This window comes from Chiloscyllium plagiosum, unplaced genomic scaffold (assembly GCF_037043375.1).
Source record: "Chiloscyllium plagiosum isolate Xiang-an unplaced genomic scaffold, Cpla_swu_hap1 HiC_scaffold_30, whole genome shotgun sequence".
Taxonomy (NCBI): domain Eukaryota; kingdom Metazoa; phylum Chordata; class Chondrichthyes; order Orectolobiformes; family Hemiscylliidae; genus Chiloscyllium; species Chiloscyllium plagiosum.
The window spans coordinates 46,345,519-46,371,916 of record NW_028270168.1 but is presented as its reverse complement, the minus strand read 5'-3'; the positions used below and the strand labels follow the sequence as shown (position 1 = coordinate 46,371,916).

At 43.5% G+C, this 26,398-nt stretch overlaps 1 protein-coding gene across 2 annotated transcripts in view; it reads right to left on the bottom strand.

The window, feature by feature from the left end:
- The window catches only part of eva1ba (eva-1 homolog Ba (C. elegans)), a 94,062-nt gene extending 71,311 nt beyond the window's left edge, over positions 1 to 22,751 (bottom strand). Inside the window, exon 1 of one of the 2 annotated variants that reach the window (XM_087976912.1) lies at positions 22,488 to 22,751. The gene's annotated coding sequence lies outside the window, so the exon portion shown is untranslated. Of the gene's footprint in view, positions 1 to 7,113; positions 7,194 to 22,487 lie in introns of those variants that run through there. The other variant, XM_043717910.2, reaches the window with a different exon arrangement.
- Positions 22,752 to 26,398: the final 3,647 nt, after the last annotated feature.

Here is a 26,398-nt window from a genome sequence, read left to right as displayed (position 1 = left end):
AATAGTTGCCAAAGGGGTTGGTGTACTCCCCTGTGCTAAAGGCAGTTTACAGTGTGGCTCATTTAATCGTCTCCTTAGGTCCGACGCTGAATGTAATATTGCCTCCTTAAAATCACAGCCACAGAAAGAGTTTGTAGTTATTTTGCAGGAGGGAGGAGGAGGAGATTTTAAAACGTCACAGGGAGTAGGAAACTTAATAGATCCACGGTGCATTCTCTGTGAGCGATTGAGTGCAGACTAATGCTTACCTAAGAATTCCTACAGTGTGGGAGCAAGCCATTCGGCCCATCTAGTCCACACCGATCCTCTGAAGATTGACCCTCCTTCCTTCCACATTCCTGGAGCCCTCCATTTCCCATGGCTAATCCACCTAACCTTCATAATCCCTATGCATTAGAGGGCAATTTAACACACCCAATCCGCCTGACCTGCTCATCTTTGGACAGTGGGAGGAAGCCCACACCGGTGCTACCTGAGAGTGGAATCGAACCTGGGTTCCTGGGGCTTTGCAATACCAGTGCTAGCCATTGGGCCACTCAGACAAAACTTTATGCAGTTTCACCAAGTGGACTTTAATTGACTGCAGGTTATTATCTCAAGCTGAATACAACCTTCATATTGCGCTTTTGAATTGAGCCAGAACTGCTGGGATAGTCTCCTACCTTGCAGCCAAATTTGGGGAGATTCAAGTCACTTCCAAACTCCACAGCACACGAACACATGCCCTATTTTGGCAGCCCTGTGGACTAGCTCACTCAAGACTGGTGCCAATGTGCAGAATGGAATAATGGTGCTGTTGTGGATGAGGTGATGTTGAGGCTCAGCACAGGAAATTTTAGCAGCATTTTAAACATGATCAGGAAGCACTGGCTGAGCTCAGCCTTGGAAAGTGAAGAGAATGTTACTATTTAATCAGGAGGTGAAGCCATTGACACTTTTTTTTTGCGGTCGCAATGATGGTGAGGCAATTGCTGTTTGTTGTCATTATGCAGTAAGGGCGCAGTAACCAGGTCAGGGAGGTATAAAGTTAAAGGCAAACATCCAAAAGTTCTTGTCTCAGTTGCACCAGTCCACTGTTGGCTTGCATTGTTTATCATCAAATTGCTAAGTTCACAAAATAATTCATCTTGGCTCCTTTGAAAGCACCTGACAAACCCACAACTCCAACCCAGAAGGACAAGGCCAGCAGATGAATGAAAGTGGTACAAACTGCAAGGTGCCCTCTGAGCCACCCACCGTCCTGACTTATATATTGTTTCCTGGGTTGAAATTCTGAAACTGCCATCCAATCAAAGCTAGAGGTGTCTCTACCCCCAGCCTCTCCAGAGAAGATGATGTCACTGGACCAGTAATTCAGAGCTCCGGTCTATTGTTCTGGGAGCAACATGGAAGATGGTTGAAATTTGAATTTGATAAAAAGTCCAACTTAATAGTGACCACTGTCAATTATCATTAAAAACCCATCTGGTTCACCAATGCCCTTTGGTGAAGGAAATCTGCCATCTTTACCTGGTCTAGCCTACGTGTGACTCTAAACCATCAACAATGTGATTGACTCTTCACTACCGTCTGGGCAAAGTGAGGACTGAAGATGCTGGAGATCAGAGCTGAAAAATGCATTGCTGGAAAAGCACAGCAGGTCAGGCAGCATCCAAGGAGCAGGAGAATCGACGTTTCGGGCATAAGCCCTTCTTCAGGAATGAGGAAGGTGTGCCAAACAGGCTAAGATAAAAGGTAGGGAGGAGGGACTTGGGGGAGGAGCGTTAGGAATGCGATAGGTGGAAGGAGGCTAAGGTGAGGGTGATAGGCCGGAGAGGGGGTGGGGGCGGAGAGGTCGGGAAGAAGATTGTAGGTCAAGAAGGCAGTGCTGAGTCCGAGGGTTGGGACTGAGATAAGGTTAGGGGGGGAGGTGGAATGAGGAAGCTGGAGAAATCTGCATTCATCCTTTGTAGTTGGAGGGTTCCTAGGCGGAAGATGAGGTGCTCTTCCTCCAGGCGTCGTGTTGCCATGGTCTGGTGATGGAGGAGACCAAGGATCTGCATGTCCTTGGCGGAGTGGGGGGGGGGGGGGGGGGGGAGTTAAAGTGTTCCGCCACGGGGCGGTTGAGTTGGTTGGTGCGGGTGTCCCAGACGTGTTCTCTGAAACGTTCCGCAAGTAGGCGGCCTGTCTCCCCAATATAGAGTAGGCCACATCGGGTGCAGCGGATGCAGTAAATGATGTGTGTGGAGGTGCAGGTGAATTTGTGACGGATATGGAAGGATTCCTTGGGGCCTTGGAGGGAAGTAAGGGGGGAGGTGTGGGTGCAAGTTTTGCATTTCTTGCGGTTGCAGGGGAAGCTGCCGGGAGTGGAGGTTGGGTTGGTGGGGGGTGTGGACTTCACGAGGTAGTCACGGAGGGAGTGGTCTTTCCGGAACGTTGATGGGGGGCGGGGAGGGAAATATATCCCTGGTGGTGGCGTCCGTTTGGAGGTGGCGGAAATGATGAAGGATGATACGATGTACATGGAGGTTGGTGGGATGGTCGGTGAGTACCAGTGGGGTTCTGTCCTGGTGGCAATTGGAGGGGCGGGGCTCAAGGACCGAGGAGCGAGAAGTGGAGGAGATGCGGTGGAGAGCATCGTCAACCACGTCTGAGAGGAAAATGCGGTCTTTGAAGAAGGAGGCCATCTGGGTTGTTTGGTAGTGGAATTGGTCCTCCTGGGAGCAGATGCGGCAGAGGCAAAGGATCTGGGAATATGGGATGGTGTTTTTACAGGGGGCAGGGTGGGAGGAGGTGTAGTCTAGGTAGCTGTGGGAGTCGGTCGTTTACAGTAAATGTCCGTGTTGAGTCGGTCGCCCGATAGAGAGGTCTAGGAAGGTGGTAGTTTGGCGCACGATCTTTACATTGCTGAGGCTAAATGCCAGCTCGCAGAGTGCAGCCCTCCACTCCCTCTGCTCCAACCCCAACCTCAACATCAAACCGGCAGACAAGGGAGGCGCTGTAGTAGTTTGGCACATTGATCTTTACATTGCTGAGGCTAAATGCCAGCTCGCAGACACCTCCTCCTACTGCCCCCTCGACCATGACCCCATCTCCCACCACCAAACCATCACCTCAGGGGATCTCCCATCCACCGCCTCCAACCTCTTAGTCCCACAACCCCACACCGCCCGTTTCTACCTCCTGCCCAAAATCCACAAACCTGACTGCCCCGGCCGACCAATTGTCTCAGCCTGCTCCTACCCCACCGAACTCATCTCTGCATACCTCGACACCGTCCTGTCCCCCTTAGTCCAAGAACTCCCCACCTACGTTCGGGACACCACCCACGCCCTCCACCTCCTCCATGATTTTCGCTTCCCCGGCCCCCAATGCCTTATCTTCATCATGGACATCCAGTCCCTGTACACCTCCATCCCCCTTCACGAAGGCCTCAAAGCCCTCCGCTTCTTCCTTTCCCGCCGTACCAACCAGTACCCTTCCACTGACACCCTCCTTCGACTGACTGAACTGGTCCTCACTCTGAACAACTTCTCTTTCCAATCCTCCCACTTCCTCCAAACCAAAGGAGTAGCCATGGGCACCCGCAAGAGAATTACAGTGAATTACCTATCTCATTCAAGATTCTTTCTTTCCACCTCTACTTTTCTTCCTGGAGCTAAAAGCACCTGTTTGAATTACCTCTCCTAAGTCTTTCCACTTTTTACTTTCCCATTCTGACACATTACTGATTAAGGAGACACCTCATCGGTTGTTATATTCACTCAGATTTTATCTCCTTCACCGCACACAGTCAGCTCACACTTTATCAACTACCTAATGGACAAAGTTATTTGAGCTGAAAGTTGGAGAAATCAAGTCTAACTAATGGTGTTGTGCTACAGCAAATTCTAATCCAGATTACAACTCATAAAATGGAATAGTGGAGATGGAAGCAAACACATACACATGAGAAAGAAAGAGATTAGCTTTAGCATGGGGAATATTCAACACTGTTGAGGGAATCAAATGCTATACACAAAATCAGACACTGTGGATGAAATCATAAAGCATATACACAATCAGAAACTACATAGACTATCGAACATAATGTGTTCTGAATAAGATCTACAGGCATATGAGAATTTAGTCACATTTGGATCTTCCTATTCATTCAAGGGGTGTGATGTCACAGGCTGGGACCTAATTTATTGTCTATCCCTAATTGTCCTTGAGATGATGTTATGAGCTGCGTCCTTGAACCTCTGCAGTCTGTTTGATGAAGGTACTCTCACATTGCTGTTAGAAAGGGAGTTACAGGATTTGGACCCAGCAACAATGAAGGGACAGCGACATATTTCAGGATGATGTGTGGTTTGGAGGGGCAGTGGAAAGTGGTGGTGTTTCCATGCGACAGCTGTAGTTCAGCCAATGTCTCCAATCATTTGTTTAGGTGAACAAGCCCTTTAAATCGTTTGGTGCATCTGTGCATGTACAGGAACGTAAAAGGGCTGCCCTGTGAATGGACATTTCACCCATCAGAGGCAGCAGAATTATAACAAAAATGAGGGAAGAAAGAGAGAGAGGAGGGGATTAAGTTAAAATGGAGTTTTCGTCCGGGTTGAGGAAGAGTCATTTGATATTTTCTATCTCAACCAGATCAGAGATATTATTACATACTTCAAGAGCTAATGGGACTTGAACAAGGGCCTCATGGCTCAGAGATTGGGACACTGCCACTGACCCTATCACTGAATTATTAGCCTGCAGTAGTGACTTCCGACAGTTTAATCATTAGAATTCCATTCTCTTGGTTATCTCAGACAAACCTTCCCTTTCCCTCTGGCTCTTATAGTTACATGCTGACATGGCTCTTTCCTATATTTCTACCATTGTCTCCATATCTGACAGGAAATACACCAGAAATAATTTGGTGACAGGTCATTTCCAAATCCGCTCTCCATGAATGTGTTCCAGCACCACTCCCAAAGGGTTCCTGTGTGGAATTTGCCCTGAATATCACAGCACAAGAATCAGCTTCATTTAGTGGGGTTCCTCCCACAGGAAATGATGGACCAGCACATCATGGATGGTCACTATCGTTTTATAAACAGAAACAAAACAGTGTTCCAACGTTCTTAATTCTTTTTCTCCTGTTGCTGTCTGGTTTTCTGGAAACCCTGAGGCTACTGATATTTAACTAAAGGGCTCAATCATTATGCATACTTTTTAATGATGGATATTCGTCTAAGTGGGCCGTCACAGCCTAGATTCCCTTACAGAGCAAGTCACCCTTGGCCGTGACAAGAGGTCACTGCAAGTCAGGCAATGTATTCAAATGCCTGGGCCCTGTACAATTTCTAGAGAGCAGAGACCATGTCACTGATGTTTATGGAACCATTCACAGAACCCTTACAGTGTGGAAGCATGCCTTTCAGCTCATCAAGGCCATTACCACCCTCTGAAGAGCATCCCACCCAGACCCAGCCCTGCCAAATCCTTGTAACCTTGCAGTCCCATGGTTAATCCACCTAACCTTCACATCCCTGGAAACTTTAGCACGGCTGATCCGACTAAGCTGCACATAGAGTCATAGAGATGCACAGCATAGAAACAGACCCTTCGGTCCAACCCGTCCATGCCGACCGGATATCCCAACCCAATCTATCTTTGAACTGAGGGAGGTAACCAGAGCATCCAGAGGAAACCCACACAGATATGGGGAGAACATGCAAACTCCGCACAGTCACCCAAGGGTTAAATCGAACCAAAACCCTGGTGATGTGAGCCGCCGTGCCACCCGCATTGATTAAGTGAAGGATGTGTGTTGCACAAAACAGACTGAAAGATATCAAAGAGCTTAGAGTGTTTGGAGGAGGTTACAGAAATATGTGGAGGAAATACTGGGAGACACTTGATGAGAATAAAGGCTGTGAATTGAAAGGACTGTAAACAGAGGGAGGCAGTATAGGTCAATGAATGTGGAGCAATCGGCAAAGAAGATTTGCCCCTGGGAAGGGTATGCAGACCAGAATTATAGAACATTTAGAGTTTATATAGAGCAATAGATGGAAACTAACAAGTCAAAAATTGGTGACAGAAAACATAATAGTAGTTTTGCAGGCAACGGAGGGAGAGAATGAACATTGTGGTGGATATAGGAGTATTTGGCACCAGTGAGGATTGTGGAATTTGAAGCTGAACTCTGGAATACCGAGGTTTTGGAGGCTTTGGTTGATCCTGGATAAGCAATTGGGAGGGTTTTTTGGGCAAAGTCCAATGTTAAAGGTCCAATAAATGAAATGGTAGCTGAAGACGTAGAAGTGTCGAAAATAGGAACAGGAATAGAGCATTTGAACCTAATCCCCCGTTCAATATAATCATGGTTGATCATCCAACTCAGTACTCTGTTTCCATTTTCTTCCAATACCCTTTGATCCATTTAGTCCTAAGAACGATGGCTTTGGTATTCTTGAAGTTCGGTTGAATAAAATTTTACATGATCGCTTAGGGCTGGCTGTTTTCAAGAATAGAGACAGATATAGGAATGAGTCAGCTGGGGTTCATTGCAGACAAATGTTTGGGCTTTGATGAAGATGCTGAAGGGACAGAAAGAAAAGGAGGCTAGCAATTGGTTCATGAGGGACTGTAAGGTGATGATACAAAAACAGAATGTAAACAAAGTATCGAATGTGCATTGGCTGAGCTCTGGCAGGTAACCATTAGGACATCCATGAGCAAAGCCATCACAGAGGAGATTCAACACTTAAATCCAAATTACAGAACTACGATTTTCCTAAAAAGGTTTCCAAATATGAACCTTGAAAAAAAAATGAATTACTGTGTTTTAAAGGAAGCATCTAACTCTAATTCTAATTCATGTCCCATGTTTCAATGAAGTTGGGGGGTGTGCAATGGCCCATGGTATTATCACTAGACTATTAATCCAGAGACCCAAGCAACATCCTGGGACTTGGGTTCAAATCCAGCCACAGCAGATGATGGAATTTGAATTCAATAATAATCTGGATTTAAGAGTCACATGATGGTCATAAAACCATTGTAATTTATTGGGAAAAACTCAACTTGTTCACCAATGTCCTTTAGGAAAGGAAATCTGCCACCCTTACTTGGTCTAGTTTAGCTGTTCATTACCTTGAACGTATAGCTTGTTGCAGTTGGTTTGGTAACACCCAGATGTTCTTTCTTTGTACCAGAACAGCTTCTACTGTTATCTTAAAAGCAGAAAACAAACATGGTTGTTTTATCCATTTGACCAGTTGTAATTCCTTTTTCAAATAAAGTGTTGTGATGGGTTGACAAACATAGTGTGATGTTGCATTTTTACATCTTGACAGTTTGAGACAGCCAGGTTCTTTGTGTTTGGATGAGGGGTCATAACACAATACTGTACAATGAAAGGTTGGTCAGATCCATTTCATATTCATCTCACACCCATTCCATTTCAATATCTGTTTCTATCCATGGTGAAATAGCAAGTTGCATCAGCTATGTCATTGTTCTGTTTGTTGATAGTCCATCCTTAAACAAAAGGGGGTGTGAATTTCACAAGTGGTTATGATTGTCTTTATTTAATCAGATATGTGCTCACGTTTCAGGGCTGTCTAGAGCTGCTGCTGCCAAAAGTCACTTGATATGCTGCAGCCACATAACAGCTTTTGTGTATACATTTATTTTAGAAAAAGCTTGAAAATTTGTCATATCTTCACTCCCTATTACAATTGACCCCTTTAGAACTGATGCAATCTCTTAAAGGGCTTTTCAAACATTCTGAAAGAAACAAAGGCAGGTTCCACTGAATTCTGAAGAAATTGCATAGTTTCCTTATTGCACTGCTTCTGTCGACAGCAGACAGCTCAAGGCAATGGAGCAGTACCACCAATGCTGCCTGAGCAAGATCCTGCAAATCCACTGGGAAGAGAGACGCACCAACACCAGCATCCTCGACCAGGCCAACATCCCCAGCATTGAGGCACTGAGCCCTCCTTGATTGACTGCGATAAGCACCAACTGCAATCTCTTTGTGTGCTAGCATGATGATATGCTAATTTACTAGTTTATGGTTCTATTTACAGTGCTGAATTGTGATGTGAAATGACACAGCTGAGAACTTCCACTGGACACGCCAGTTTGTGCAGGTAAAAAGAAATAGAGTCACTCTCTTTCTGCTGAAAAAAACTTTCCAGCAAAGCCACTGTTGAAGAAAATGCAACAAATATCTCTCAGCGACTGCAGAACCAAGAAACTCCTAACAACCACTCAACTACAAAAGGCCAGTGCTCTCAGAATCACCCACCTTTATGCCTACAACATTTCACAATCTATTCATCAAAGAGTTGTACAGCACAGAATCTGCCCATTGCCAACTAGATATCCTCAAATAATCTAGTCTCATTTGCCCGCATTTGGCCTATATCTTCCTATTCGTGTATCCATTCTCATGAACAACCCAAAGACTGATTCACACTTTGTGGACTTGCTTTTGCTTTTTTGACTTACCTCTGATTTCTAATCTGTGTTTATGTGTACTGTGTTCCATTATCTCTAAAGTGACTCACTCTAATTCAGAACACCTTGTCAAACTGACACCTTCTAAAACTCAAATATATTTGAGATGAGAAAAGTTATTGATAAGGGAAGGGGTTCCTTTTGAAATACCTTGTTGTAACCAACTATGGAGTGGGTTGATTAAGGGAGAGCAAGTTTATCCCTCCTTAGCCAGGATCATAACAAACTGGGACCCCTCACCCAAGAAGCAGTCTTAACAAGAGCAATCCGATCAACCATGATCTCAGTGAATGGCAGAGGAGACAACAAGGGGCTAAGGGGATGATCCTGCCCCTATTGCGTCAGCTAGTATGTATGTTCTTCCTTTTCACCATTCCACACTAAAACAGAGCACAATTAACAAGTCGGAGAGCATTGAATAACAAAATGTGTAAAGTTACATGAGCATGTTTTACATGTCTCTATTTAGACACTGCTGAATGACAGCAGAGAGTGTTGATAAGATCAAATTGCCTGCATTCTGCTTATCGCAAACAATGAAGGATCTATGCTGAGTTTTCACTGTCCAAGTGCCAGATTTCTGATAAGCTTTTTATTGATGCTCCTTCACAGAACTCCATGCCTGCATTGGCGAGGATCATTTAGCCTGATGCAACAAAAATGTTTGCTGCTGGGACCATGGCAACATCATCTAACACAACTTAGATCCACGATCCTGATTCAATATGTGAACATAAAAACACAGGAACAGGAGGAGGCCATTCTGCCTATCAAACCTGCAACACCATTTTAATACAATCATGGCTGATTGAATAATTCAATGCCTTTCAGTCAGACTGTCCCTCTGACCTTGTATGATTGGTAATCAAAAATATATCAACCTTGGTTTTACAGAATATTGGTTAGACCACCTTTGGAATACTGCATTCAATTCCCAGCTCCCTGCATTGAAAAGCTCCTGTTGAAAGGGTTCAGAAAAGATTTACAAGGATGTTGCCGGGGTTGGAGGGTTTGAAGTATAAGGAGAGGCTGAATAGGCTGGGCTATTTTCCCTGGAGCATCAGAGGCTGAGGGTTGACCTTATAGATGTTTATAAAATCATGAGGGGCATGGACATGGTAAATAGTCACGGTCTTTGCCCTGGGGTGAGGGAGTCCAAAACTAGAGCGCATAGGTTTAAGTTGAGAGCGGAAAGATTTAAAAGGGACCTAACGGGAAACATTTTCACACAGAGGATGGTGTGTATATGGAATGAGCTGCCAGAGGAAGTGGTGGAGGCTGGTACAATTACAACATTTAAAAGGTATCTGGATGGGTATATAAATAGGAAATATTTAGAGGAATATGGGCAAAACACTGACAAATGAGACTAGATTAATTTAGGATATCTGGTCGGCATGAACGAGTTGGACTGAAGGGTCTGTTTCTGTGCTGTACAACTCTATGACTATGATTCTATTTTAAACGAAGACTGAGCTTCCACAGCCCTCTGGAGCAGAGAATTCCAAAGTTTCACAAAATTCCAAAGTGTGTTCAATTCCTCCTCATTTGAATCCGAAATGGCGTCTCCCTTACTGTTAAATTGAGCTCCCTGTTTCCCCAATCAGGAGAACAGCTTACTTTCTTCTACCTTGTTTAGCCCTTAAAGCATTTTTTAATGAAATTACCTCTCATACTTTGGAACCCTAGTGAATAAAGACCGTGTTTTCCCAATCTCTCATAAAAGGACAGTCCTGCCATTAGAGGAAGTAGTCTGATGAACCTGTGTTTAGATTAGAGTGGTGCTGGAAATGCACAGCAGGTCAGGCAGCATCCGAGGGGCAGGAGAATCGACGTTTCGGACAAAAGCCCTTCATCAGGAATGAAGACAGAGAGCCTCCGGGTGGAGAGATAAAGGGGGGAGCTGGGGAGAAGGTAGCAAAGAGTACAGTAGGTGGATGGAGGGGAGGGTGGAGCAGATAGGTGGGAAGGGAGATTGGCAGGCCATGAGGACAGTGTTGCACTCCATTTCTGGCAATAATATCTTTTCTGAGTTAAGGAGACCAGAACTACACACAATATTCCATGTCCAGTCTAACATAGCTCCTATATGACTGATGCAAGACTTCACTATTCCTGTACTCTAATCCCCATGTGATAAAGGTTAACATTCCATTTTCTTTCCTATTAGTTTGCTGTACCTGCATGTTAGCCTTCAGTAACATATCAACAAAAACACCCAAGTCTTTTTGCACATCTATACTTCCCAACCTCTCACCATTTAGAATGTACTGTCAAAGAGAATAACCTCACATTTCTCCATGTTATATTCCATTTACCATGCTTTTGCATTATCATTATGCCTGTCCAAATCTTCGTGCAAACATTTTACATCTTCTTCACAACACACATTCCTGCTTAGCTATTAACATCTAAAAATTTGGAAATATTATGTTTGATCCCCATGTCCAAATTATTGATTTACATTATGAACAGCTGGGGCTTGAGTTCTGGTCCTTGTGATATCCCACTAGTCACAACATGTCAACTTGAGAATGACCCATTTATTCCTGCCCTACCCTTTGTTACCAATCATTAATCGATGCCAGTACGTTACCCCCTATACCATGTGCTTTAACTTTGCTAACCAACCTCCTGTAGGGGAAAACACCTGCAGAAAATTTAAATATATGAATTACATTGTTTTTTATTTATTAATTTGTTACTAACATCCTTGAAAACTCCAACAAGTTTGTCAAACACGATTGTCCACTCACAGATCCATGATGACTACACCAAATCGGATCATTTTAGTCCAAATGTCCATTTATGACATTCTTTATGATAGATTCTAGCATTTCCTCACCACAGATGTGGGTTTGTAGTTCATTGTGAGATCATATCTGCAAACTTCCAACCTGTAAGAATTATTCGAGGTGCTGCATTTTGGGAAAGGAAGCTTAGCAGGATTTATACACTTAACGGTAAGGTCCTAGGAAGTGTTGCTGAACAAAGAAACCTTGGACTGCAGGTTCATAGCTCCTTGAAAGTGGAGTCGCAGGTAGATAGGATAGTGAAGAAGGCGTTTGGTATGTTTTCCTTTATTGGTCAGAGTATTGAGTACAGGAGTTGGGAGGTCATGTTGTGGCTGTACAGGACATTGGCTAGGCCACTGTTGGAATATTGTATACAATTCTGGTCTCCTTCCTACCGGAAAGATGTTGTGAAACTTGAAAGGGTTCAGAAAAGATTTATAAGGATGTTGCCAGGGTTGGAGGGTTTGAACTATAGGGAGAGACTGAACAGGCTGGAGCTGTTTTCCCTGGAGTGTTGGAAGCTGAGGGGTGACCTTATAGAGGTTTACAAAATCATGAGGGGCATGGATAGGATAAATAGATAAAGTCTTTTCCCTGGGGAAAGATATAAAAGAGACCTAAGGGGCAACTTTTTCATGCAGAGGGTGGTACGTGTATAGAATGAGCTGTCAGAGGAAGTGGTGTTACAATTGCAACTTTAAAAGGTATTTGGATGGGTATATGAACAGGAAGGGTTTGGAGGGATGTGGGCTGGCAGGTGGGATTAGATTGGGTTGGGATATCTGGTCGGCATGGACGGGTTGGACCGAAGGGTCTGTTTCTGTGCTGTACATCTCTATGACTCTACACAATTTTGGAAGTACCGATACATTGACTATCTCTACAGCCAATTCCTTCAAAATTCTGAGTATAAACAATCAGTTCCAAGACTTGCCAATTTTCAGCCTAATAATTTCTCCTGTACAATCTTCTTAGTAATTCTAAGTTCCTTAAACTTCTCATTGTTTTGATTCCAGTTCTGAAAACAGGCATAAAGCAATCATTTCATTTCATTGTAATTTCTCTATTCGCAATGATAGATTCTCCTGACTCTATTTTTAATGGACCAACATTTTTCTAAGCCTTTCTTTTATGTCCTTGTAGAAGCTTTTACTATCTAATTTTATGTTTTTGCTAGAGTGTCTTTGAGTTCTCTTCTCCCTTCCCTTATTAGTTTATTAGTTCACCTTTGCTATGCTACAAAAACTTCATAATCATCAAGGGGAAACAACTTCTCTGTATCTGCCCTGTCAATCACCCTAAGAATCTTATATGTTGCAATAAGGTCACCTTCAATTCTTCTAAACTCCAGTGAGTACAAGCCTAACCTCTGCGACATCTCCTCAGAGTCCCATGCATGTAAATCTAAGTTGATACTTCTAGTGTGACACTGAGAGAGTGCTCTATTTTCAGAGGCGCTATGTCTCATGCAAGATATTAAATCAAGTGTGCATCTGTGACTGTTTTGAAAAAGAACAAAGGAGTTCTCACTGGACACTCACCTGATATTTATCCTTCTACCTAGATCATTAAACAAGTTATCTGATCATTATCACATTGTTCTTTGTGAGATGTTACTGTCCAGAAATTGGCTGCCAACTGTTCTACATTATTACAGTGAGATAATTCAGAACATACCCTAGTTCTTAGTCAAGGAGCAGTAACATTAATCCAAATCAGAGTTAATTTGCAACGAGAAACATAAAAATAATGCAGAGTGGCTTTGGCAGAAGCCAAACTGTATGCCATTGTGGATACCATATTCCCTCACTCAATTACTAGGGGTCACATGTTCAAAGTGAGAGGGCAAAGGTTTAAGGGAGATATGCGTGGAAAGTTCTTTACGTAGAGAGTAGTGAGTGCCTGGAAAGCATTGGCCCACAGATACATCAATGGGCAGCGAGCAGAGGGATACAGATCCTTAGGAAATAGGCGACAGGCTTAGAAAGAGGATCTGGGTCAACGCAGGCTTGGAGGGCCGAAGGGCCTGTTCATGTGCTGTAATTTTCTTTGTTTTTTGTTCTCATTGGTGGCTATGTCTTCATCATCTCAGTTGTAGGTTCTGAAATTCACTCCTGGAACCTCTCAGTGGCTCAACTTCTGCTTCATCCCATTAGATGCTGCTCAGAATCTTCTCAAAACTCGCTATCAGACTCTACCTCTTTGGCCACGTATTAGGTGTCGCCTAACCCAGTGCCTCCCTCTTTAACTTGGTGTTGATATTTATGTTCCATAGCACTCCCTGCAAAGCAGCTGTTGATGTTTTGCTGAGGTAAGGGTATTACGATGTATACAACTTCTTAGCATTCATAGAATCATAGTCATAGAGATGTACAGCATGGAAACAGACCCTTCGGTCCAACCCGTCCATGCCGACCAGATGTCCCAACCCAAACTAGTCCCATCTACCAGCACTCGGCCCATATTCCTCCAAACCCTTCCTATTCATATACCCATCCAAATGCTTCTTAAATGTTGCAATTGTACCAGCCTCCACCACTTCCTCTGGCAGCTCATTCCATACACGTACCACCCTCTGTGTGAAAAAGTTGCCCCTTAGGTCTCTTTTATATCTTTCCCCTCTCACCCTAAACCTATGCTCTCTAGTTCTGGACTCCCTGACCCCAGGGAAAAGAACTTTGCCTATTTACCCTATCCATGCCCCTCATGATTTTGTAAACCTCTATAAGGTCACCCCTCAGCCTCCGACGGTCCAGGGAAACAGCCCCAGCCTATTCAGCCTCTCCCTATAACTCAAATCCTCCAACCCTGGCAACATCCTTGTAAATCTTTTCTGAACACTTTCAAGTTTGACAACATCTTTCTGATAGGAAGGAGACCAGAGTTGCACGTTCAATGGAGGAAATTGTCCAATATCTCTGGTATTTTTGAAACTCTGGGCTGAATCTGATAGAAGGGGCAGTAGTCTCGATGTTGAGGCTTCTGTTACCAGGATGAGTCAGGGCAGACATATGCCTCCAATCGCCAATAAAGAGATTGGGGATTGCTGAGTATCGTGACCAGCCTCCTTGACCTGTCAGCCCTGTCAGAGCATCAGCACTGTTCAACCATTATACGCCTCCCACAAAGATTAAATACATTTGCTCTGACAAGGCTGGGACCAGGCAGGCTCTTGAAATTGGGGAGGGAGTTCATTTTCCAGCCATGGTGCAGTGGCTATAGGGGCAGCTTTTGTTGCTGGGGGAGGATGTGGAGGGAAGGGCACCTCCCATGGACAATGCAGCAATTGTAAATATTCAGGATTCCACACCATGACCTGAGAGGGAGGCTGACAAGGTTTACTTGTAGGATTAATATCGTCAGCATTAATATTGTGGTGTGCAAGGTAGCGGTGTAATTGTATGCATTAGCAATATGCACAAAGTTAAAAATCACACAAAGCCAGGTTATAGTCCAACAGGTTTATTTGGAGGCACTAGCTTTCGGAGGACTGCTCCTTCATCAGGTGGTGAAGAAGCAGTGCTCCGCAAGCTCATAATTCCAAATAAACCTGTTGGACTATAACCTGGTTTTGTGTGATTTTTAACTTTGTACACCCCAGTCCAACACCAGTATCTCCAAATCAATATGAACAATGTATGGTAGGCATCTCAATACCTTGAGAAAAGTCACCAACGATGCCTCCATAAAATCTTGAAAATCTGCCGTCAGGATAGACACTCCAATATCAATGTCCTCTCTCAGCACCACATTCCCATTATTGAGGCACTAGTTACTGTGGATCAGTTATATTGGGTGTGTGATGATGCTGCTCCTTTATCAAGGTTATGTTGTCCGTGGGTTTTTTTTCAGGAGGTCATAAAAGACACAGACTCCAAAAAGTGGATGTTGAAGGGTGTCACCAAGAGGTAGAGGATGTCCTCCATTTCCCCCTCAGGAAAGCACAGCAGCTCCACCCATGGGAACCTCTTGCCCAAGTCTGTCCCAACTGGATAAAGAAGCATCTGCAAAGGGGCAAACCCCATTCTGAGCATCTCTCGGACAGTCCCAGATGGTGAACTAGCACAAACAGTGAGAGAAGTGTATAAAAACCCAAGAATCCCACCTTCGCTAACAATATCTGCCCTCTCCATGGTAGGCAGTGTAGGTCCAACACTGCACTGTTTTGTCATGTCAGGATCCAAACCCTGGAATGTAAGTACGTTATCCTTGATCCTGAGGGACTGCCTGAGAGGAAGGAGGCAGATGCCTGCCCCCAGGATGACAACCGCTCCATTTCAATTCTGACAAAATAGCATGTAGACAAGAGAAGGTCCTGAATTGGGCACTTAATGATGCAACTGGCACACAATGGGCAGCAGTGCTATTGAGCTTCCTGCTGCTAGTGGCATCTCACTGCCATGGTAAGACATGAGGCTCCCCTCACAGCAACAGCCCCTCTCATTTTGCCACCCTTACTGACTTCCAGGCCAACTCCAGAATGCTGGCAACATCTAACCACTGCCGCCCAAATGCCCAACCTATGTCACTTTAATGCCAGCAGTAAGATATGGTTTATCACCGGCGTTAAAATACCAATTGGTGGCTCCAGCCAAGCTGTCCTCTCAGGTGGCCTCTAACATTATGTGGTACAATGTCAAAAAGTAACAGGGGAAATTTGATCAGTGCTTCAGACACTATTTGTCACATAATCTCACTCTTTAGGTACTATGCCCACAGAAGTTGTTGAGAGGTTGGATTTGCATGTTGGTCCATCATTATTTGCACTTGTACAGGATGTTGGGTGAGGCCACTTTGGAGTACTGTGTGTAGTTCTAGTCATCCTGCTGTAGGAAGGATGTTATTAAATTGGAGAGGGGACACAAAAGATCTACAAGGATATAGCTGGGACTGGAGGGTTTGAGTTATAAGGAGAGGTTGGATAGGCTGGCACCTTTTTCCCTAGAATATCGGAGGCTGAGAGATGACCTTATAGAGATTTATAAAATCATGAGGGATATAGCAAAATAAGAAAATCTTCTCCAATACTTTCCATGCAAAGTTCATCAATAGCTCCTATAGGTCTGTGGCCCTTCTTTACAATTCATTTCTATCACTGTTGACCTTATATTAGAAATCTCCGTATTTTAACCCCAAAACAGGTATGGCCTGGGATTTAAAATTCACTTTTGGAAGAACATTTAATGGTGTAAAAATGCTCCTGTTTTTAACTCAGACATGTCTTTCAATCATTGTTTTTACCAGCAGCTTAAGAACCATTCAAGAAATATGTAACATCAAAGAAAAGCAGTTTACAGGTTCCTACGTAATTCCAACCCCTTTTTACAAACATGCTGGAAACTTGTGCATCCAAGTCATCAGCCCATATTATGAAACCTCAGGGAAACATGTGTCATTACTATGGCTGCTCAGTAATTTCCTGAGATCTTTCTATTGCTGCACTATATCACTAGACAGAAACAGCAACTAGCTCAAAACAACTTTAAAATCAATGGCGATCACAAATTTGCTGAATGTAAGCTACTTTGACTGGACCTGCCATGTCGATCATGAAGGAACACCATCAGGGCCATTGGTGAGTTGGCAGTAGTTTGAACAATCTACAAGCAGGTCAATATTACAGTAAAACAAATTGATAGATGCACACATTCCTCAGGAGTGACCAGTTTATGGAGTGAATGGAAATTTTACAAGTCTTAATAAAAACACTGATTTATTTCCATCAGGATGTAATGTCTCTATTTCTTGCACTGTCAAGGGGAGGTTAAAAGTAATGCAACTGCTCATTGTTTCCTTTTGACTTTTAATGTACTATATCATTAACTTTGTCCCTTCAGTAAGATTTGGGCAGCTTCACTCTGGGACATCTTCGACAGAATTATAGACGAACCTACATCTCCCTTGGAATCTTCAAGCTATTTACGTCACAGACGTAACATCAGTCAAGGCTATACCATGTCAAACAGACTATACTTTATCAGCCTGTCTTCCCAGTATATTCCAAACTACAGTGGATGCTACCTGGAGGATGACTGGAGGAAACTGGGCATGTGTCAGGATAACAATAGCAACTGGTACCTAAATAATATCTATAATATGATAACATCTTTTAGGAGCATGAAAATAAAAGAAAAAAATGCAACCTTATATTGAGAGAAAGTAAAATATAATAAAGTACCAACAGGTGATTTAGTTATAGAGGCATAGAGAGCTACACATGGAAACAGACACTTTGGCCCAACTTGCCAATGCCGCCCAGTTTTCACAATTAAACTAGTCCCATTTGCCTGCTTTTTGCCCACATCCCTTCATACCTATCCTATCCATGTACCTATCTAAATGTTTCTTAAATGGTGAAATTGCATTTCCTTACACCATTACATCTGACAGCCAGTTCCAGATACTCACCACCCTCTGTGTGCCCCTCTGGACCTTTTGTATCTCTCCCCTCTCATCTCAAACATATACCCTCTAGTTTTAGACTTCCCTACCATAGGAAAAGCTGTTGGTTATCTACCTTATCTTTGCCTCTCATGCTTTTATAGACCTCTATAAGGTCACCCTTCAGCCTCCTACACTCCAGGGAAAAAAGTCCCAGGTTATCTAATCACTCCTTCTAACTCAATCTTCTAGTCCAGGTAGCTCATAGTCAATCTTTTCTGTACACTTGCTAGCTTAATAATATCCTTTCTATAATAGAGTGACCAAAACTGCACTCAGCGTAGGACTTGTATAAATAATAAATACTTAAAGAACACTGTGTAGTGCAGGGACCTGGATTAGGGTTGTTAATTTTGTAAGTAGTTAAGCAAGGGTTCATTGATTAATAAACTGACTGGGACTAATGTGTGGAAAGAGTTGGAAGACTGAATAAGTAATAAACTCTATTCACAAACAAAAGCATCTTCATTTCTGTTTCACTGGCTTAGATCTGAGTAGACAAGAGTCCTATAATAAGTGTAGAGCTCTCCATGTAAAGTATACATTTCTTTCTGTCAATGGGTTTTTAATGTTACAATTTTCTTGGATAAGGTCCTGCTTGTACGTCAAACTGTGAGTTCAATTGAAATGTTTTTCCACTCTGACTTGTAAGCCGTTTCTCACATTGCCTGTTTCCATCACTAACCACAGCTGGCTTGCTGCAAACAGTGGAGATGTTGGTTTCTCTCCAGCTGTGGATTTAAGGTCAGGGTTTCAAATCAACACACAAGATATTGAAACTTTCTTTTTCATTTCATTCATACATTCATCTGTGACTGCCCTACCTATATTCTGTGCTTTGCTGGGAACGAAGCCATAGGCATAGCAAAAATATTCACTGTTTGATAATCAATGTTTTGTATTCTGATATATTGCCATCAAGTCATGAGGTGGGACTTTTCTTATTCACTCATGGGATGTGGGCATTGCTTTGTGGGCCAGCATTTATTGTCCACCCCTAGTTGCCCTTGCAAAGACAGTGTCAAGCTGCATTCTTGAACTACTGTAGTCTGTATGCTGCAGGTAATCAATAATGGCATTAGGGAGGGAATTCCAGGATTTTGACCCAGCGACAGTGAGGGAACGGTGATATAATTTCCAAGTCAGCATGGTATGTGACTAGACCTTGGATCATTTGGCCCAGAGGTAGGGACACTACCAGCTGGGCCACAGGACTCTACTGTTGGTTGATAAACCTTCACATTTGACAATTTGGCACTTTGCTTACTCAATGCATTCTAACTTCAGACGAGTTACTAAAACTGAGGCCACAACTTCCCTCTTAAGTGGATCTCAATGAATCCATGATGTTACTTTGAAGAACTGAAGGAATGTTCATCTCAGGGCCTTGGTCAATATTAGTTCCTCACCTAACATGAAGAATCTGATCATTATCACAATGCTATTTGTGTGAGCTCACTGTGTGCAAACTGGTTGCTGTCTTCCCAACACTGTGACTACACTTTGAAAGTACTTCATTGGCTTAAAGCACTTTAGGATATTCTGAGATAAGAAAGGTGCCATATAAATGCAATATGTTTCTTTCCCTTAGGAAAGCAAGAAACTTTAGAGCAAGTTAACAGAGAATTACAGCAAAGCTGCAAAATTTATTTTATGATAGGAAATTGCAGGCCACACAGACTCTGGATGGATATTTCAACTGGAAAGCTTTGCAAGACTTTACTGAAAAGGCTAAGGAGTGGGAATAAATGCAGACCTCTTTCAAAATGCCTGTAGACATCAGGTAGGTCAAATAGCCTCCTTGTGTTGTATGATTGCATGTTAAGAGAGACCAGGGACTTGGTCTTTCAGTTACAACAACCAAAATGAAAACTAGCTATCACTGTAGACATTTAGAAGTTTATCATCTCCTGTTCTCAGAGTTTCTGTTGTTAAAATTTGGCCCAGAGTTAGAAAACAGACATCTGCCCCAGGTTTAATCACCACAGACTGGGATCTCTGCTGTTCACTTGAGGACAGAAAATCCATTGATATTCTCAGGAATCATCAGCAGGAATCTCGCAAATAAAGGGCTAAATCCCTGGGAAACAGGAGACCCATCCATTTTCACCTTCATTGTCCATCTTTAACCTAGCTGGTTAAAAAAAAACAAACATCATCAGCTTCCATGAGTAAACAGAGCTGGTGAATCAGACTTAATATCACAATCAAACTTGTTTACACATACGTCGCTTTCGTATCTCATGCTGAACTGCACCATCTTTTATAGTTGTGGTTATTTTGCAGAATAATTAAAAGCTGTCAAATTGCTTCTGGCCCCTTTCCAATCTGCTTACAACACTTGGTGAATAACAGAGCTGTACTGACAAGCTCCAATCCATGCCCGGCTGTTGCAATTAGCCTCGATGCCCCTGTGCCAGGGATGGACACAACTTAGACCTCAGTTCCTCCACCTGTCTACCACCCTGCTGGACTCAGCTGAGGACAACTTGTGATACTCCCACGGTTCATTAGATAGTTGCATTCTGTCATAGGACGGGTTCAGGGGCCCAGAGATTCAAAGCCATCTCAGTGGTTGGTGGAATTTATACCTGCTAATTAGAAATCTGGAATTAAAGATAATCTCTGTAGTTCATTTTTATTCACTCATGGGACGTGAGTGTCTTTGGCTGGTCAGTGGTTATTGCCCATCCCTCTCTACCCTTGAACTTGAGTGGCTTACTGGGCCATTTCAGAGAGTCGTTGAAAGTCAACAACATTGCTCTGGGTCTGTAGGCACATGTAGGCCAGGCCAGGGGAGGATGGTAGATTTCCTTCCCCGAAAGACTTTAGTGATGCAGATGGGTATTTACTGACAATCAACAATGGTTTCATAGTCACCAGTAGATTCTTCATTCCAGATATTTCATTACCAGTTGTATTCAAAAAGATTCACCTGGTCCCCTAATGTCCTTTAAGGAAAGAAATCTGCTGTCTTTATCTGTCCTTGTCTACATTTGACCCCAGACATATAGCAACCTGGTTGACTATCAGTTGACCTCTGCATTGACCTAGGCTCAGCTCAAGAAAATGGCTGACGACCATTTTGTCCAGGGAAATTAGGGACAGGAAGCATAAGCTGGCCCATGAAAGAATGGAAGAAACCCAATGAACGTCTGCTGTCTTGCCTCACATCCAAGGAATGACAACTTGGGCATGATAGTCTTGGCTGCTTGGCACTTGGAATTCATGCCCAGCTACAAACAGAAACAGAAATTGTTGGAGAAATTCAGCATCTGTGGAGAGAAAGCAGAGTTAACGTTTCAGGTCCAGTGACCTTTCTTTAGAACTTCAGCAAGAAACCTCAGTTACAGAATAGAACAGAGATCCAGAAGGACTTGTGGGGTCTGGTTTTGAAGGGGGTGGTGAGAAGAGAAGGGAACTGCTGTCACTCTGATATCTACAGCAGCCTCTACGTCATGGAGGCAGTCCCAGTGACGACTTATGGCTGCTGTTATGGCTGAGGCACATTCAGGTTCCCAGCGGCGTCTGTGTCCAGCCCAGACTCGTGGAGGTGGCTGTAGCGGAGACGAGTTCAGGCCCAGCACCAGAACTGGCAGCATCAGCAACAGCTGCCACCAGTGAAGTGGGTCTAAAGTGGACTCATGATGGTTGTGGAGTCGAGTCTGAGCCAGCGTGGTACCCAGCGGTATCTGTGCCGTCTGCATTGGCAAGGTCCAGCAAGGAGTCATGGTGGCAATGGTGTTGGTGGAGATGAGATGGCGCCAAAGAATGGGTGACTTTCATTCCAGCAGCGGCAGCATGGCTAAGGGGACTCACACCTGGCCACCAGGCCCTTGGCTCTTTATTTCTTCATTTTTTTTGCCTTTACATTCTATATTTTGTTTTATTTATCTGTGTTTTAAGATGGCACCAGAGAGTGGCGACACGATACAACACTTTTCACTACATTAACTTGTCACAAGATATATGTGATAATAAATAAATCAAATCAAATGTCAATAATTCAAACAATTCAACTTCACTCACATCATAGAATACTTGCCCACAGCGGATCCCATCAGCGGCACAACCCTGCAGCTGGCAGCATTTAACAGGACAAAAGGTTTATTTATTTCATTGTCAGGCTTTGGGAAAACAAAACAAATTAAATTTGGCTTAAGCGTTCCCACGAGTTAAGGACAGAGTGCTGACTGCCTTTGTAACTCAAAACTAAAATAACACCCTGAGGCTCCTTAATGCAATTGGAAACACAGATTCTACAATCACTGAGGTTATTTCAGAACGTTAGTTAACAGGCTCCCTGACCAATGCATGCTGGATCTATCTCCACCTCCCCATCGTCTTTCCTGCCATTCCCTGGCCTTTGCCACCTTGCTATCTCTCTCTGCTTTCACTGCTTCCCTGTCTATTTATCCTCTCCCTTCTGTCCTTTTACCCTCGAATGCTATTATCAATTGAATCGTTTACCGAACCTTCGAGTCATAGACATCTACAGCATGGAAACAGGCCCTTCAGCCCAACTTGTCCATGCTGCCTAGTTTTCATAATTAAACTAATCCCATTTGGATGGGTTTGGTCCTCATCCTCCTTACCTATCCCATCCATGTCCAAATGTTTCTTAAATGATGAAATTGTACTCGCTTCCACCACTACATCTCAGACACTAACCAGCCTGTGTGAAAATAATGCCCCTCTGGACCCTTTTGTATCCCTCCCCTCTCATCTTAAACATATGCCCCCCCTGCTTTCTGCTGCACTCACCTGAGTGTTGTTCACTCCCTTCAAAGTGTGTCTTGCAGAGACTGCAACTGGATTCTCAGGGTTGTGAGGCAGTTCGCTCTGAACACCAATTGTTGCACCTGAGGCTTCTCAGTGGCACCACCTTGCAGGGTTCACCGGTTTATTCAAGTACCCACCACTGCCTTGTTGAGGAGGGCACTAAGCAGGACCTCAACCTCAACAAACTCACCGAGAGCACCCATCATCCATTTGCAGGTCCTTGTTCTAAGATTTGACAGCGTTCTCACCCTCCTATCCAACCAAGAGTTTCGAGTAAATGATTAAACAAAGTCCACAACATCATGATCCACATCACAAGTTCAACGCTCTGTGTTTCTAGAATGTGACGCAGCTGACTCCTTATCGACAGAGTACTGACCTGCTAGGTTCTGCCAGTGAGTTGTGGGAATGGGGGTAGGGCCTACTTTCGTAAAGGAGCAGCCGATTGCATTTACTCAGCTCACGGAATTGTTGAAAAGAATTTTCCACCAAGCCGCGCACCCCATAAGCTCTTTTTAAAATGGCCATTTGATTCTGACTAGAAAAGTGCTTTCTAAAACTTTAAAAAGAGAGAAATAGGAATGATAACCATGAGAACGTCAACCCATAGGAACAGGAGGAGGCCATTAAGCCTATCAAGCCTATCCTGCCATTCAATACAAGTATGGTTGAACAAGCTTTTCCATGCCTTTTACTCATCCTCGCGACCCTGTAATCAGAAAGCTATCAATCTCCACCATAAACACACTCAAAGACTGAACCTCCACAGGTTCCAAAGATACACAACATTTGGAGTAAAACAATTTTACCCCATCTTGGACCTAAGTGACAGCGTCTTTATTTTAAAATTGTGCCCTAGTTTTATTCTCCCCGTGTCTGCGTGGGTTTCCTCTGGGTGCTCCGGTTTCCTCCCATTGTCCAAAGATGTGCAGGTTTGGTGGATTGGCCTACTAAATTGTCAGTGGTGTCTAGGGATGTGTAGGTTAGGTGGATTAACTGTAGGAAATGCAGGGTTACAGGGATAGGGTAGGGAGGTGAGTCTGGGTGGGATGCTGTTCGGACAGTCTGTGTGGACTTGTTGGGCCAAATGGCCTGTTTTCACACTGTAGGGATTCTATTTCACTCTATCTTATTTGTTTTGCCTATCAATGATTTGTCTGTCATTTAAATATTTTTCAAAAAACCATGAGAACATAAAATGTAAGAGCAGAAGTAGGCCATTCAGCCCATTGAGTTTGTTCCACCATTCAATGAGATCATGGCTAATAATGCTCATCCTCAACTCCACTTTCCTGCCTTTTCCCCAGAACCCTCAATTCCCTTGCTGATTACATAATTACTCTATCTTTCATTCTTCAAAGTCCACGAGAATACAGACCCAGTTTGCCCAATTTCTCTTCATAGGACAGACCCGCTATCTTGGAAACAAGTCTGGTAAATCTTTATTGAACTCCCTTGAAGGTCTTAATATTTTTCCAGAGATAAGGAAATCAAAAATGCACACTGTAGTCCAGGTATGGTCTAACCAGATGGAAGTAATGATGTAATTATGCTTTACATCCAAATGCGTTATGTGTGATAATATAACAAGGGTGTTCATCATGCTATTCCCTCTTTAAATGATTTACCAGTCCAAGCACTCTCAGTCTGTATTACAATATAAAAGCCGACTGTTCTGTACTGAAATAATAACCTGTTGATTCTGCAGTCCAATCACAATAGGAGTAACAAAATCACACTGGGAGCCAATCGGGGTGTGATTTCAGGGTTGAATTCTCATTGCAAGATCCAATCCCTTGAGAAAAACTGACTTGTATTTATACAGCCTCTTTCACTGCCTCCGCATGTCTCAAAGGAAGTGCATTGCGTTGTTACTGTTGTAAAGTAATGTGGCAGTCACCTTGCATCAATTTGCACAAATAAGGACAATGATTTACAATTATGTAGTGCCTTTAATGTGGTCAAAAGCCTCACAGTCCTTTATTATTAAACAATCTGGTAATGAAGCAGTAATCTGTCACTGTAATGAACCAGTTACTGAAGTTGTTTGAGGGCTACATATTAGTCAGGATGGGTGGAAGAAAGCCCTGATCTTTGAAATAGCACTAGGAATCAGTTATACCTATCTGAGAAGGCAAAGGACCATCAATTCACCATCTCCTCTGACAGTGCAGCATCCCCTCTGTCACTCTAGACTATGTGCGTGAAATGCTGAGGAGTACTGATTCATCAGCCGAGGGAGAATGATATGTGGAGGTTTCCTTGCCCGTGTTTGACTTGAAGCAATGAGACATCATGAGGTCTGGAGTCAATGTTGAGGAACTCCCTCCTGACTGTATAGGGATTCTAATCATTCTAAACAAAAGGGTTTTAAGAATATATGGGGGGGAACCTTTTTACATAGAGAGTGGTTCATGTCTGGAACGAACTGCCACTGTTACAATATTGAAAGGATATTTGGATAAGCTAATGAATAGGAAGATCTGGAGGAATATGGGCCAAGAGCAGGCAGGTGGGGCTGGTTTAGTTTAGGAACATGGTTGGTGTGGACCAAAGGGTCTGTTTCTGTGCTGTATGACTCTATGGATTTTGGTTACAATTATGGAGGAATTTGACATTCCACAGATGTCAAATTAGCTTTTCAGAGCCAGGGAAAATGTTTAGCAGTAGTTATTCATGCCTTTAAATATCCATGATTTGGAGATGCCGGTGTTGGACTGGGGTGTACAAAGTTAAAAATCACACAACACCAGGTTATAGTCCAACAGGTTTAATTGGAAGCACACTAGCTTTCGGAGCGACGCTCCTTCATCAGGTGATAGTGGAGGGCTCAATCGTAACACAGAATTCATAGCAGAAATTTATAGTATGATGTAACTGAAATTATATATTGAAAAATTGATTGTCTGTTAAGCCTTTCATCTGTTAGAATGCAGGGATAGTTTCACTTCTTTCATGTGTAAATCACAAAACCCTTTTTTTAAGTTGCATTCTCGGGTTAGCTGTTAACAATGGTGATAGCTAGACAATATGTTGAAGGTGTTAGCCCCCTGTGTTCTCTGTCTATGACCTGATGTTTAGATTGATTCTAATCTAAAAAGTGAGATAACAGAGTCTTACATAAATTCATGCAGTTTTTGAACTCAGAGTTCTACATGAATTCATGCAGTTTTTGAGCAAAGTACAATGTAACTCTGCAAGTACAAATTCACCCCACAAAATACATGTGTGCATGTGGGTCTTTGTCTGTCTGTGTGTGTGTGTGTGTCTGTCTGGGGTGGGGGTTGTGAGTGTGAGAAAGTGTGTGTGTGTGTGATTAGTGAATGCAGAGTGTCTTAAGTCTGTGAGGGGGTGCATGTGTGAATGTGGGAGTGTATGTGTCTATAAGGGTATATGTGGGTGTCTATGTGCGCGTCTGTGTGTACCTTGTCCGTGTGTATGTGAGAGTGCGTGTGTGTAGGAATATCTGTGTGTGTGTGTAGTGCAATGGTGATCACCTGTAATGTGACATGAACCCAAGGTCCTGGTTGAGGCCCTCTCTATGGGTACCGAACTTAGCTATCAGCCTCTGCTCGGCCACTTTCCTCTGCTGCCTGTCCCGAAGTCCACCTTGGAGGATGGTCACCCGAAGGTCCGAGGCTGAATGTCCTGGACCACTGAAGTGTTCCCCAACTGGGAGAGAACCCTCCTGTCTGTTGATTGTTGTGCGGTGCCCATTCATCCGATGTCGTAGCCTTTGCTCGGTTTCCCCAATGTACCATGCCTCCGGGCATCCTTGCCTGCAATGTATAAGATAGACAACGTTGGCTGAGTCACATGAGTACCTGCCATGTACAAGGTGGGAGGTGTCCCCACGCGTAATATGGTATCTATGTCCACAATGTGACACGTCT